The sequence below is a fragment of the Macadamia integrifolia genome, chromosome 7, assembly GCF_013358625.1.
Source record: "Macadamia integrifolia cultivar HAES 741 chromosome 7, SCU_Mint_v3, whole genome shotgun sequence".
Classification (NCBI taxonomy): domain Eukaryota; kingdom Viridiplantae; phylum Streptophyta; class Magnoliopsida; order Proteales; family Proteaceae; genus Macadamia; species Macadamia integrifolia.
Window position 1 is genome coordinate 1,952,874 of NC_056563.1, and position 15,567 is coordinate 1,968,440.

The window sequence follows — 15,567 nt, forward strand, 5'->3', positions numbered from 1 at the left end:
TTGTAAGGGTGCAAAAGCAGTTCAATCAATACATTCTTTCTAACAACCAGTAACTCAAGAACCACTTTGGAGTGGATAAACTCATTTTAAGACTGAAAATTAACCAAATATGGGATAAAATAAAACTCTCATTACAAATTGTTGTCGGAAAGGCAAAGGTGACAACTTGGAACAGCGAGTATATGGTTAGCTCATGGAACACCTAGGCCAAACTTCTGAGTCTTGTCCAAGTCGTCAGGAGACAAGTCATTGGGTAATTCCCAATCGAAGCCATGTACTAGTTGTCCAAGTAATAGTTTCACAACTGTTAGGCCCCAGATATATACCAGGACATCTTCTATGACCTGATCCAAATGGGATAAGTTTAAAGTCACGTCCTTAGATGTCAATATTAGTTCCTATAAATCTTTCAGGCAATAATTTTTCAGCATCATCATAAATTGACCACACATTAGGGTCCCTTTGAATTGCCCATGGATTTATAATCACACGAGACTTCTTGGGTATATGGTATCCATTGACTATTATGTCTTCCAAAGACTCATGGGGTGGTAGCAATGGAGCGACAGGATGAAACCTCATTGCTTCCTTAACCACCATGTCCAAGTACTCCAACTTAACTAGATTCTCTTCCTCCACTAGCCTATCTATGCCAACTTTATTCCTCACCTCCTCCTGAAGCCTTTCCATCACCTTAGGATGCCTCAAGAGTTCTGAGAGGGCCCATTCAATTGTGATAGATGATGTGTCTATTGCAGCTAAAATCATGCCTAAAATGATTGCTTTTATATTAGTCCGATTGATCATGTAGTGTTGTTCTTCTACAATATTGATATGTTTTGATTTCACCATCAAAGACAGCATCACATCAATGAAGTCCTTCTGGTTGTCTTCATGGTCTTTAGGATTGTTTATGTGCTCATCAATGATCTTCTCCAAGAACTCATCAAAGACTTTGCTAACTTTCATCATGCGTCGACCCAATCCCTAGTTAATATGCACAATGATAAACAATTTTCTGGGTTAGATTGCCCTTCTTTCAATTCCGTGGTAATATTGTAATGACAACCCAAAACAGTGAAGTTCTTAAACACACCAATCCTATTAGATTTCCTAAAGACATTGAAATGTCGTTCTTGTATAGCTTCATAAAAGTTTAAAGGACATGAGATCGCTCCTTGGTGGCATGAGGCCAATGAGAGTATGCACAGGGGTATCGATATGACTCAGATATTTTTTTTTATATATTTTTTATTTCATAGGGGTTGTGTTTTCGTGCGCCCCTATGTCTAGTGCAAGGATCACGCGACTAGACAGCTTTTCATTTCTTAAGATTAAATATAAGTTTTGAAAAAAGATCCCTTCTCTGTTGCGCCCTCTATGCCCTCTCACATGGGCATGCAAAAATATCATCCTGCCCCTCCTAGTTGATGCTCATATACATGGCATTGGCCCAGCCGCTGGTGCAGTGGTGATATCTAAGTTTTTGTAGGAGATTGCTGCCTCATCACTTGATCTTTGCACTAGCGTGGGGCCAACAAGAGCCTCAACCTGAATGGAATTCTTGATTTCACCGAGGGTGGGGCGGTAATTTCAAGCACCCCTGTATCTAGATACATGGCCCACTTAAAAGGGAAGCTTTCTTTTTCATGATCAACCAATCTGTTTTATAATATACTAATACTATGTGCTCTTATTTTGTCTGTAGCATGGTTTCAAAAATTGGATTGGGATCGGTGAAATCACTTGAATGAGATCAATATCCGTCGTGATTAATTCTAAGAGCCGTTTGATAACGTTTCAAGAAACACATTTCTGCTGCGAAAGAAACGGAACAAAAAGGGTTTGACAAACTCGTTCTGTTTCACCTGTTTTCATAAATAGAAATCAAAATTTATGATAATTTTTGTTCCTAGAAACGGTCATTTGACGAAACAAGTCAAACAAGTATGACTTGTTTCGCCATTTATGGGAATAGATTTGGTGCTCAAAAATCGTGAAATCCCGCAAACCTCTTCTTCTCGGCTAGGTTTCGGAGGCGGAGGCGGAGGGTCAGACCGAGCCTGGCCGTTGGTACTGGGCGCTGCGGCGCTCCTTGGCAACAAAGGGCCTTGACAAGGAGAAAGGGGATCATCCACGTCCACCCATTCCTAGATCAACGGCAGCCTTACGTTTGTAGGCTCAGCCGCTCTTCCTCTTCTATTCTCTTCTTCTTCATCTTCCCATTTCTTCCTTCTTCTGCTCTGTACTATTTGTTTGCTCCTTCTGTTACTTCGTTCTTCTGGGTTGGTTGATTTTTCTGTTTTCTGACGTCCTACCCTGATCTGTTCTTACCCCTATTTTTGTTAATGCTTTCGTTTTTCATCTGGGTACCTTGAACTTTTCATATTGTTCCTGTTTCATAGTGGGGTTTTGAGCCTCTCGATTCAACGAGGCTTTAATTTTATCCAATCCGGATTTTGGCCGGTTCTACTAGTGGAATTTGTATTCTGTCAATGGGCACTCTGGATGATGGCCATTTTTCTGGACAGCTCGAAAATGAAGTGAAATTTGGATCTTTGGAGCTGGATTTGAAGGACGAATTAGATACTATTGTCGAAATCGAGGATGCTGTGAAGGTTCTGTTGCAGGGTCTGGGGGATGATTCCAATAGGGAAGGTCTTAAGAAGACTTCGCTTCACGTTGCTAAGGCCCACGACGACGGCATTGCAGTGGCCTTGGGTGCCGGCGGCCATGGTCCCGGCTAGGGGTGTCAATTCCTAAACCGAACCGGTAAAACCGGTCAGACCAAACCAATAACAACACGGACCGAACCGAACCGACGCCTTATTGGTTCAGTTCAGTTTGGAGTATTGCAACCCCAAAACCAAACCGAACCGCACCAGAAACCGGATGAACCCGAAACCAAACCGAAACCGGCTCAAAACCCGGATCAAAACTGAAACCAAACCTGTAAGAAACCGAAACACTCCAAAATTCATTAAAAAAAAAATCAAAATTTGCATAGTTTTGTATACATTTGTATGAAAAGTCGAATCCAAACTGAACCAAAAATCAAAACCAACCCAGTTACAAATTGATTTAAGAAACTGAAGACAAACCGAAACCAAACCACACCGAAACCGAAACCAAACCGAAACCGGAATTTCCTTATTGGTTCGGTTTCGGTTTCAGCTTTCCCACACCGAAACCGACTCAACTCGGACCAAAATCGAGCCGGACCGACCGATTGACACCCCTAGTCCCGGCCTCAGTTGTCTTGTTGGGCACCGGAACAGATTGTTCAAATCAATTATCAAATACCTTCTTTCCTAGTTTTGCTTACAGAAATGACAACGTTTCTTGAAACAGAAACGGCAGAAACGTTATAAAACGGGCCTAAGGCTTGAGTGATTTAAGACCGATCCACTGGCATCACCCAATGCTAGACAGCTAATAAATTAAAGGGAAAATTACATGATTACCCACTTCTGGGTTTTTCTTGACAAAATTACCCATCAAAAGTTTCAGTTAACAAAAATACCCAAAATTAGATTTCCCTTTACAAAATTACCCACTTAAAGTTGAAGTTAACAAAAATACCTAAAATTAAGTTTTGGTTTACAAAACTACCCACTCAAAGTTTTAGTCATAAAAAAATACATGATTATATGTGGAAGATGATGAATCACTATTTTGGATAGTTTTGTAAACCCAAACCTAATTTTGGGTATTTTTGTTAAGGGAGAGGTATAGGAAAGCTAGCAGGACACCTGGGTATCAAGTATGCTAGCGATATTTTAACCGTAGGATTTGAGAGAATCGTTAGATTGAGAGGAAAGGTCCAAAACTTCAATCCACACCTGTCACACCTTATCACCCTCAATAGCCATGCCGGATTGTTGCCCGGCTGGTGCTCTTAGTTCTCATTTTTTTTTTTTTTTTTTTGCTGTTCCTCTCTCTCTCTCTCTCTCTCACACCATCTTTTTTCAGAGCTTTCTCTTCCTAGGCAGCGGTTGCGATAGCGGCAACAGCTGTACTCTTTTTTTTCTTGTTTTTGCTGTGTAACTCTCTCCCCCAGATCTTTCTTCTTCGTGGATAGGGACTGCGGCCAGAGACGGCAGCGGCAGTGATGGCAGCCAGCGACGGTAGCGGCAGCGGCAACAATGAGCTATAACGGCAACAACTGCACTCTCTTTTTTTTTCTTTTGGTTTTTGTTGTTACTCTGTCTCACTCTCTCCGCCCGAGCTTTCTTCTTCTTGGACAGTGGCAGCGACTGCGACGGCGGCGGCAGCAGCATCATCTCCGTTATTTTATTTTTTTTTTCTGATTTTTGCTATTCCTCTCCATCGACCGCTGTTCCTCTCTCTCTCTCTCTCCCTCCGAGCTTTCTTCTACCTCCGCAGCAGCAACGGTAGCGGTAGTGGCTACAGTTGCAGCAGTGGCAATGGCAGTGGTTGAGGCTATGTGGATGGGAAATTGCCGGAGCAAGTGAGGGAGAAGAAGATTGACCGTACATCGTCAGGCTAGGTAAGTTACCTAAGACAACAGATATCTAACGGTATTAATGTAGTCTATCTAATCCAACGGTCTACATTTGCTAGCACACCTGATTCTAGGGTGTCCCGCTGGCTTTCAAGACCTTTTCCCTTTTGTTAACTAAAACTTTGGGTGGATAGTTTTGTAAACTCAAACCTAATTTTGGGTATTTTTATTAACCAAAACTTTTTGTGGGTAATTATGTAAAGGAAAACCCAAAAATGGGTAATCATGTAATTTTCCCTAAATTAAACCCTTGGATCAATCCAATCCAATTTGATCCAGGGCAAACTAGATTTGTAGTATTGAATCAGTATCAATCGAGACTGATCCCAATTCAAGAACCGAGATTGAGAACCTTGATCTGAAGTGTTAAAGACCTACTCACTTACCTGAAAGTCAAGTGTTCCGATGCAGGGAATGAAATCGGCCAGGTTAAAAGCACCAAGAAGCTTGTGAAATTCCTCAACAACTGATTTTAGGTGGAAATTATCGACCTTGTTACCAATCAGCATCTTAAAGGTCATATCCTCAATCAACGATCCCACTTTGGCACTCATATCAACCACCGCACCAGCTTCGGCAGCGACCCTAAGGGGGTGTTTGGTTCGATAAATCTTTGGGATGACATTCTTTAGAATGATAATTCTTAATTTTTGGAGTTGTTTGGTTCCACTAGGATGACCCTCATAAGTGAGCACCCTACATCCCATGAATGACCATATTACAAATGATGTGTTCAAAATCTGAGTTTACCTCAACACTTAAACTCATATTTGAACAACCTTTTTACCACCTAGTATAAAAGAAAAAAGCGGAAAGAAGTTATCTACGGAATCCAATATCTCAACCCGCGAGAAACATGTACTAGCCTCAAAGCAACCAAACGATTTTTCAGAAAGAAACATAATTTAGAAGAATGTCTATCAAAAGATTGACATTCATATCCGATATATACACCATTTGATTTACCGAACCAAACACCCCCTAAGAGATCTAACAAAGAGGCCCATCTCCTTCCTTCTCATCTACTTAAATGAATCAACCTTTGCTGCACTTAGCAGCTCTATGGTGTAGAGCTTGCGCATGTAGCGCCAAAATGTACCGTATTGTGAGAAAAGCACACCTTTGTTCCCATAAGACATATACTGGGAACCCATAATGTAAGGTCGACCAGCAAAGACGTTGTCATGTGTCTTGAGGAATAACTCTGCTACCTGAGCTGATGATACCACCACAGTTGGCATTAGGCCGAGCCTGATCTGCATGATGGGTCCATACTTCTGGGCCATTTGATGGAGGGTACGGTGAGGGAGATCACCCAACATGAGAAGATTACCAAGAAGAGAAATTCCCCAAAGACCGGGCGGTAGCTGGACGATCATGATCACTCCGTTTCTTGGCCCTTAATGCATGCCGGAGATGGAATGATAAGAGCCCTCCAAGCAGTACTGCTAGGAGAACTGCAATGGTCCAAGAAGACATTAGGGGAGGATGTGAAGGAAGGAAGCTGCCAATTATTGTTGGACAATATTTTAATATTTTTCTTAGATCCTCTTTGGATATGGATATAGATATGTGCGGCTGCCATGGGTGGTACAATATAGTATTGTCATTGGGACCCTCGAAAAGGATGTCACGGATATAGTTGAGCGTCTTGTCATGATCATAGTCCTCCCAGATATAGTGATTGCAGAAAATTTTTACGTAAGTCTGTAAGATCAAACACCGAGAAACACGAATAATAAAGAAACAATAGATTCGTACGACACTGAGATTTAACGAGGTTCACACATCAGGGTGGTGTGCTACGTCTTCGAGCGAAGAAGAAGATGATTCACTATGCAGAAGAGAAATTACACCCTAGCGGCGGCGAGAAAAAACTTGCCCTGAAACCCTAGCTGCGTGAAAAACCTTGGAATACAATGACTTTCTCAACAAACAATAGTACATTATATATACTCCAAAATCGTGGGTCGACCCATCGGGTCACGATCGATCCGGTCAAACCCCCGCACCCCTATACTAGATCAGTGATGGGCTCCGAGCTTGGGTCTATCAACCCAACCCCTCTGCTTCCATCACAAATCTCAGAAAAAATTCTCATTCAGGTCGCCACAAAAATATATGTCGGATCGGGTCAATCTTTAAAACGGGTCAAGAATTCAAGACAAACTTAACAAAGTCGATATAGGGCATAAAACAATTGAGGACGAAGCTGTCTTCTTCCTCAATTAAATCTCGCTTTGGACCCACTTGTTTAAGCTATTTTCAAAGTGAAGTCCAGATCAATTAGGAATCATTTTCCTCTGGTGTTTGATTCATCTCTTTTCTTTTAATTGATTTTTATTTTGAATGGAGTCCAAGTGTGGATCAAACACTTCTCGTACAGATTCGATTTCTTCAAAGTGAAAGTCACTTCCACAACCTCTTAGCAGACCCTGTGCTTTTTATTCAAGCCCATCCTGACCTTAATTCCCTTGTGTGCTCGGTCCATTCTGGGGCCTTTGGAACCTACAATTATGGACTCAAACGCATTTAATTTGCATTTCCCATTCAAGGAGAAAACAGATTGTGACAAAGCAAACAATTTTGGAGTGACAGTCCCCTACACAATGCATGAAGTAGATGACAGATCATCTTCATTGAGACATAAAGCTCCCCAGGTGCAGTTCGGCTTAGCCACCCAGACAGCCATGAGTCTTCTATGGGGGTTGAAATTGGTATCAATACACGTGTCACCGCCTGAAGGTGGTATTTCACGGAATTGTACTAGATCGGAATTGCAGACGATTTTTTTCCTCCAAAGGCTGACCTTTATTAGCAACGGGAAATTTTTTTTTTTTTTGGTAACAGCAACGGGACAATTTGACCGCCACTATATCTAAACTTTTAACATTGGTTTACATATTATTACCATTATAAGTGTACATTTTGCATCGGGTTTAATAAATTGTCATTATATCTGTTGTTTTTTATTTAAAAAAAAAAAAAGTTATGTACACCGCCTAATACAAAAGCACGGATCCTCTGCTCGTACGAGTCAGTGACCTGTCCTTTTTTTTCACATATACTCATCTTTATCCTCGTAATGGCATAAAGTGAGACATGTGTTGATCGTTGACTCGTACGACCAGATGGTCGTACGAGCAGCGGTTCCTATCTCCTAATACAAAGAATTGTTTGTGCTTCCAAGACTTTATACAATCACGGTGTACTGAACTGTCAAGGGACAACCACAAACCCTAACAGTTCCACCATAGAAGGGAAAAAAATCGTCTGCAATTCCGATCTAGTACAATTCCGTGAAATACCACCTTCAGGCGGTGACACGTGTATTGATACCAATGCAATGGTCCAGATCTGATTTAAATGCCTCTTCACTGATTTAATGTTTTATTAGTTGTACCAGATCTTGACCATTGTATTGGTATTAATAAACGTGTCACCGCCTAAAGGTGGTATTGCACGGAATTGTACGAGATCGGAATTGCAGACGATTTCAACCCGCCTTTGGAGGCATTTGTGTTTTTCATCATGGTGAAATTGTTGGATGTGTGTATTCATCAAATCTGGTTTATTTAATACAAATATTTATTTTAATTTATGTATGACATTTATTGGACTTGTAAGTTGTTTTATGGGTTTTCATCCAAAACCGTTCTCAACTAGGGATAAGATTGGACATCCTTTTCATATAGTTATCATATTTTTCTAGGAAAATTACATCTACCTCTCCTATAGTTTGCCGAAATTACGTGTGGGTCCAAGGGTTTGAGTGAATTAAGCCCCTTTCCCTAAAATATGAAAGATTCTTACATTTGAGTCCAATCCGTCAATGGCTGTGAGTTTGAATCTGTTATGTGGTGGTGAGGTCACATTTTTTATACCTAAAATACCCCCAGAACGAAGTGAAGAGACCGAAATACCCTTCACTTAAAATGAGATTGAAAGAGGGAAATCCTCTTTCAATCTCATTGTCTTCATCCAAACCCTAGCTGCAAATCGCTCTCTGGTCATCCATTGTGAGAAGACGATGGCATCTTCATGAAGACACGACACCTCTGGAAGGAACCGTGTGAACCTCGCGCGGAAGGTTCGATCGACTGGGGTACAGAAAATGTGAAAACCTAAGCTTCAACTCCTCCGCCGCTCGCCAGAGTTTCCTTGTGCAAGCCCTCCACCTCTTACAAACCTTCGCCACCGACAACAACTAAGCTGGCGGAAACCTCCTCAACACCTCCCACAGACAACTCCAAGGTAACCGACCATCACCCGTCAGATAAATCCTCATCATCAGACATTGGTGAGACGTCTACCTCGTTATCGTCAAATGAGAGGGCGCGGCGGAAGTGGGAGAAGGGATGGCGTGATGGGGGTGTTAGGCAAGGAAGAAGATTGGGTGATGATGGAGGAAGAGTTGGTGGTCGAGGTTGTGGTGCTGGTTCCGCCATGACAGGAATGGCCTTTCTTGGGGAGACCACATTGGCCACAGTTGTAGTTTTCACGCCTTTTGGCCCACCTGAGATTGGATAAGTTGGAGGAGGTGGTGGTGGCGAAGCTGGGAGAGCTGGTGGCGGAGTTGGGGTGGTGGCCTTGCATTTGGGGTTCAGATCTATGGATGGACTAGAAATGGATGCTGTTAGGTATAAAAAATGTTTCCACCAATATATATATATATATATATATATAATGTGACCTATTTTGGATTAGAAATGATTGTGACCTCCTCCACCAGGTAACCTCCGCCACAATTTAATGTTCGCTTACCTGGGTTTGTCAGCATTAATTGATCGGAGACAGAGCTTCTTCACCTAGATTTGGTTGTTGAGGCCGATTTGTAGAGTTTCTTGGTGTTCACCTTCTCCAACGGTTCTCTGTTTTGAGAATACTTCCTATTTTAATGCATATTTCCTCTAAAGAGTACAATGGTCCTCTCAACAAAAGACTTTCTTTAATAAAATGGTATTCAAGTCCTTTCATGTTTGCAATTAACAGAAAACTCACACCATCAGCTTCAGGGGAGGGGGTATAATTCGCTCAAACCCTTAGACCCACACGTAATTTTGACAAACTACAGGTGAGGGGGATGTAATTTTCCCTTTTTTTTTGGTAAAGATATAACTATCATATTGTATGCTACTGGAGATGTGATTTCGGTGCATAAATATAATGTAAGTACACATACAGTCTATGTATAAAAGAAATCTTGTAAGAATCCCGCATATATTACTACCAATTATGTAAAGACGAGATTCATACCTTTCACTTGACCTTTGAATTGAGAGATATTTTTTGTTGCAGTATTGTATTACGTGTTTTGGTAAACCAATAGTTAACATCCTACAACCTATATATCAGTGCGTTGGACTCATGATCCCGCATTGTTAATAAAAGAGATTGTCAACATGGGATTCATTGTCCTTAATTTGGGGAATATCAATGATAGAGAATGCTTTGTACTACATCAAACAAAAATCCGGTACCAATTTCATTTTTATAAATAGTTTACTGAGATTATTTTCTGATATAATAAATACTATTTTATTTATTAAAGTTTTATTTAAAATATTTTCGAGTTTCGATCATAGTCGTAGAATCTTTGATATAAATATGTACAATGAGTTGGGTTTTGCAGTATTAAATTGCATGCCATAATGATATATATATATATATCATTATGAGATGTTGGAAAGGTGGAAAGTTATGTAGATTAAATACTTTAATTGTGCATGAAATTTTTTGGGAATATTGATCATTTATTTATCTTTTTATTTATGACGGTGAAATAATATATTATTAGATTATAGTAATTAAAGAGATAACAATCCTTTTAGATTCTTTCTCTTTCCTTTTAGAAGCAAACAAGTTGTTCAATTTGGAAAGTATTCACCAAGATTTATTTAGGAATTAAAGATCGGGCCAAAGAAGGAAACCCTAATGGTGGTTTTATTATTTGTTGAATGTGGATTTAAGTTTCAAAACGTTTAAAGGAATCAATCCATGTTGTTGCTTAAGTAAAAAAAGAACTATTATCTAGATAAGGAACTTCAATTGCTATTCTCAGATAACCATACATTTTCTCTAGAATTTATTTTCGTTCTCTTGGATCTGAATTGAAAATCTCCCTGCGCGATCCAAATCCACTATGCTATTGGGGTTAAACCAACAGGAAGATGGTACACCCATTAATTAACAACGATAGTGTTTACCAACTCTAAGATCTTCTTTAGAGCGATCCGATTTAGTTCTTGGGTATCGGATCGGTATCAATATCAATAAATACTAATATAATACTGATCCTAGATTGATCCTTATTAGTCCGTATCGATTAATTTTGCTTTTATTTTCATTTTAAAAAAAAGTTTTTTTTTACGACGGTTTTACCCCTATTCCGATATTGATACTCAATTCTGGATTGGCAAGGTATCAGGATTGGTCTTAACTAATACTGATAGGATATCGCCGCTACGACCAATCTTATACCAATACCTAAAACCATGGGGAGGGCATTAAACATATATTAGGAGCGTCCCCTTGAATGCTTTTCTTGAAGTGGACCAATAACTCTCCATACAAATTGTTGCCGCAAGGGCAATGACAATAACTCGGATGGTACGTCTACTTGGGATTGCTCTCAGGTCTCTTTCAAGATATTAATTCCAAGGTTCATTTCAATTTATAGGTAGAGCTTCCTAGATGTTTTGTCAGAATTTCTAAAAGGGATTTTAACGATGCTAAGTTTATTAAAATTCCTAGTTTGATGTATGGGGCTGTTGTGCGCCATACATAAGTTATATGTAGTGGAGATGATGATGTTAAGATGGATGTGTGGCAAAACTAGGAATGATAAAGCAAAGAATGTGCATATTAGAACTGACTTGGGAGTGATCTCGATCAACGACAAACTCCATGAAAGTCCTTTGAGGTGGTTTGGCCATGTTCAATGGAAGTCTGAGGACGCTCCAATAAGGAAAAGTGATTTGATTCAGTTTCAAGGAGATAAAAGAGCTAGGGGCAGGTCTAAAATAATTATAGAAGAAGTGGTGATGAATGGCATGCTTAGTTTCGGCCTTGTCCCAAGTATGACCTTGGATAGAGCATATTGGAGGACTAGGATTCATGCTCCGAACCCCATTCAGCTGAGATTCTCCTGCATTTTGGGCTGGGCTTCTTTCATCTTACTCCCTGTTCTTTGTTTGCTCTCTCCCCGCTTTCTCTCTATTGTGTTTTGCATTGATCCATGTACCCAACCCCATTAGGTTGGGATAAGATTGAATTTGTTATGTACGGTTATTAAAATTCCAGATTTTCAAACGGATCATCCTTGTTCTTGGAGGTTAAGCCCTTGTGGGGTTCTTACTGTTTTATTTTCTCAGGAGGAAATAAGACTTAAAAATCCGAAAGTGGCATGTTTCTTAGTGGTGTGGGGCTTATATCTCCTTCCAAGGCATTATATCTTTGGATGGCACCTATTCTGGAGTTTGGATCAGCTCCCCCACCACCCTGGGGAGGGGGGACATCCTCTCGGGTGATCTAGCAGTCCATAGGTGGGTCTGACTATGAGTCAAAGGTGAAAGACCCCCTATGGATGGCTAAATCACCCTAGGGGACGTCCCCCCCCCCCCCCCTTTCCCTTAACCCGGGGGAATCTGATCCAAACCTCCATGGTAAGCTTTCTTTAGATGAGAATATATCCATTAAAGTAATTCTGTTGTATATGGCTCATACCGAATCTACCTCTCACTTAATTTTGAAATGGATTTCAAAATCAGTAGGGACCATATTTATGTATTGCTTTGGCCTCGCAAGCTCACTTCTTGATTTTCTTTTTGGTGGTGGAAATGCAAGGTCAGAATTTTTAGCACTTGGAGATGCATGGATGGCAGGATTGATCCGTATTACTTATAATGTTTCGATTGAAAGGAAGAGTGAGAGATTTAACGGTAAAAGAAGAGGTGACCACATTATCTTTCTTAAGATCATGAGAGACCTATGTGATCCTGATCAGAATTTTAAGGGCTCCATCAAATCAGTCTATGATCTCATTTGCTCCATCGGTTGGTTAAATGAAGTTAAATATTGATGGATGCTCTTTTGAAAATCTTAAGAGAGCAGGTGCTGGTAGAATATTTAGGGACAAAACTGGTTCAATTATTATGGCTTTTAAAGAGTATATTGATCACATATCAAATTTTTTGTTAGAACTCTAGGCTCTCATTATGAGCTTCTCTAGATCCTCAAATCTTAATGTCACAAATCTTTGGATTGAATGTGGCTCGGTGGCGGTTGTCATTCTAGTGAAGTAAATCACATTATGTGGTTATTTTCGCATTAATGGGCATCCTTCAAACTTCCGTTAAGCTCTATTCACTGAAAGATCTCTCATTGCTATCGAGAATCCAATTCAGTGGCGAACTTCTTAGCCAAGGAGGCAGCTAAATCAGGAGTTTCCTCCACAATGTTTGATTTTCCATGTCTATCATGGATGAAATTTGGTTTATATGATTGTATGGGAAGACTAATATTCTTGTATTATAGGTAGACTTTTTTTTTGGAGGGGTGGGGGGGACTTACTATTACTCCCCTATACTTGGCCTATATTTATTAAAACTCCTTTACTTCTTTCTATTTTTCTGAGACTCTCCTGCTTATGCACTTTTACATCTCTTTCTCCTTCTGCTCTTTTTAAATATCTAGAATACCCCTCCTTTTCAGCTGATAACCTATTGATCATTTTTCAAATTGATTGGTTCAAAAGTGCTTTTATTGAATGAAGAAAGCACAAGCAATTGGTTACTCCATTTTTAATGGGACCGCTTAAAAAATTGCTTTACCAGCTAAGAAAGAAAATGTTGGCTGAAAACTCACTTCTCCCACTAACTATGTAGTTTTCCACAATAATAAATTAAGGTGGTTTTTTTTTTTTCAAATAAATTGTGTTTTTCCTTTATGGTGCGATAGGGGTGGCAACTTACATTTGATAGTCTGGAGCACCTAGGCATGGACCCCCATCACATGGGCGCATGCCTCAAGGTGCTCCAAGCTATCTGAGGTGTATTGCAACCTCTATTGAGTCGTAGAAGAGCCCCATATCAGTATCGGTCTCAGCCAAAGATTCTAATACTGGGAATCAGATCAGGATCGATACCCATCTAAATCGATCAAAATTGGCCTCAAATCGGACAAATTTAATTCTATTTAAATATTCAGTTTTACTCTATTTTTCCCTTGAACTAGTGAATCGGTATCAAAATAGTTTGGGGTTTGGTATTGTCCGATATCAATTAGGTCTAGGCAACTTCACCAATTAAATCAAATTTTCCAATTGAATGTACCACTGAGATTTATACCGACCCCATTACATATCGGCTAAGACCATGGTTTCAAAAATCTGAACACATGGATTAGATTGATATCGGTCGAGACTCAGGACCGATCACAAGTTTTAACCAATCTGATGCTAATCCATTGGTATGACCAAATGTAGGAAAGTAATAAAAATGATTTTTCAAAAAAAAAAATAAAATTGGTCAATCAGCCCAATCCAGTAATATCCAAAGTTATATGATGGATTCAAATTGGTAGAATCGATATCGATCAAGATTGAGCCCAATCCAAAGATCAGAAAACCGATACGATCTCAATTCCAATTACTAGATAGATTAGATTGGCGGATAGGACAAAAATAATAGAATAAATAAATAAGTATATATCTTTATGTAACTCGAAACTAAAGCGTTTAAACATAATTCGAAAAATAATTAACCACATATTCCATTTTATGCTATTTTTGAACCGGACAAATTAAAAATGAAGTAACCAGTTGTTTGTTTGTTCTTGGTTCAATCAAAGTAATATTTGAACCAATCAATTTGAAAAATGATCAATAGGTTATCAGGTCTAAAGGAGGGGTATTCAGGGAATGTAAAAATAGCAGGGGAGAGAGAGATGTAAAAATCCAAAATCAGGGAAGTATCAGAAAAAAAAAAGAGTAAAAAATAAGGGAGTTTTAATAAATATAGGTCAGGTATAGGGGAATGATAGACACAAAAGCCCTTTGGGTGTAGTTTCTAACCATTCTATCCCGTCACCGATACAATTATACGAGGAGTGGGTTTCCTATTTGGAATCCAATTCTATGAGATTAGTATCAGTCAATTACCTAATTGGTAAATGGGATAATAATAGAGAATATTATTACACACCCAATGTTAGAAGATTGTCGAGAACTGGAAACTCCTAAGGACCCGGTGGTAGTCGATGATGGCCATCACTTTGTTGTTTGGCCCTTGATGTATGCCAGAGATGGATAGTTAAATACCAGAGCCTTCCAAGTAGTACTGCTAAGAGAACTGCAATTGTCCAAGAAGAGATTAGGAAAGGAAGTGACGGTTGGTTTTCCGGCTTCTTTGGAAGTAGTAGCGAAAAATATAAAAATATGTAATATGGATATGGTTGGCTCCTGTGAATTGTTAGGTGCTATTATATAGTTTTGTCATTGGACCTTCATGAATTGAATGGAGTGTCTGGTCTGGTCACTTTCACAACATTTTATGCATGTTAATGTTAATGTGTATCTATTATGGGGTTACAATGTAGTCTTGTCATTGGTCACCTTGAAAAGGATATTATGAAAATAAAATTGTCTTCTACAAAATCTAGATAAACAATTGAGTGTCCGAGTCGATGACTTAGTCCCATGTAGTCCAAAAATAATGCTCTCACACTCTAGCATTCCACTATGCAAAAAACTCTTAAGGTTTTGGATGACAAACCAACTTTAGACACAAGAGTCCTTTGGGTGCAGTTTCTAACCATTCTATCCCATCACCGATACAACTATAAAATCTTCTACAGTGGAATTATCCATGTCGTTGTCGTCCCCTGGTCCCCTGACATTTTAGTACAATGTACTGGTATCAAAAGTCTTGGCATGTCGAAGACTTATCTTGGTGTTTCATTGATTTTTTTTTTATCTTTTGGAAAAAAGAATCTTATCCAACAAGAGTTGGAAGCACCTACAGATAGGAATTCTCTATCAAGTT

General features: G+C 39.5%; 1 pseudogene; it reads right to left on the reverse strand.

The window, feature by feature from the left end:
• Nucleotides 1-131: 131 nt before the first annotated feature.
• On the reverse strand, nucleotides 132-13,547 carry LOC122084179 (annotated as a pseudogene).
• Nucleotides 13,548-15,567: the final 2,020 nt, after the last annotated feature.